The sequence below is a fragment of the Geospiza fortis genome, unplaced genomic scaffold, assembly GCF_000277835.1.
Source record: "Geospiza fortis unplaced genomic scaffold, GeoFor_1.0 scaffold184, whole genome shotgun sequence".
Lineage (NCBI taxonomy): Eukaryota > Metazoa > Chordata > Aves > Passeriformes > Thraupidae > Geospiza > Geospiza fortis.
This window is the reverse complement of record NW_005054688.1, coordinates 152,378-153,206: the sequence shown is the minus strand read 5'-3', so window position 1 is coordinate 153,206 and position 829 is coordinate 152,378.

Here is an 829-nt window from a genome sequence, read left to right as displayed (position 1 = left end):
CCCCTGCAGAGGGGCAGCCCCCCAGCGCTTGGGATTTCTTCATCCCAGCAGAATCCCAATCCCAGGAGCGTCCCCACTGCAGGACCAGCCCCATCCTGGGGCCACCCCCATCCCGACCCCAGGAGCAGGAGCATCCCAGGAGGATCCTACTCCAGCAATTCCCCATCCCAGGAGTGTCTCCATCCCTGGGGCACCCTCATCCAGTAGGATCCCCGGAACAGGGACGGGGCATCCTAATCCCAGCAGGATCTCTGCTGGTAGGACCATCCTCACCCCAGGAGCACCCCAATCCTGTAGCACCCCAATCCTGGGGTCTCCTCCCCCGGACGCACCCCATTCCCAGGGTTATCCCAATCCCAGGAGGACCCCAATCTGGGATCACCCCGTTCCCAGGGGTCTCCTCCTCCTGGTGCACCCCATTCCCAGGATTATCCCCATCTCAGGAGCACCCCAATTGAGGAGCACCCCAATCCAAGGGTGTCCGCGTCCGGGAGCACTCCATTCCTAGAATCATCCCCATCCCAGGAGCACTCCAATCCAGGGGTCTCCTGCCCCAGGAGCACCCCATTGCCAGGATTATCCCCATTGCCAGGATTATCCCCATTGCCAGGATTGCACCCATTGCCAGGATTATCCCCATTCCCAGGATTGTGCCCATTCCCAGGATTATCCCCATTGCCAGGATTATCCCCATTCCCAGGGTTCCCCCAATCCCGGAGCCACCCGCATCCTCCAAGGTCACACCTGTAGGACCGAGGGGATGGGGATGGCGGCACTCCCGAGCTCCATCGCTCCGGTGACCCCGCTGGGCTCTCCCCTCCCCCGCCGA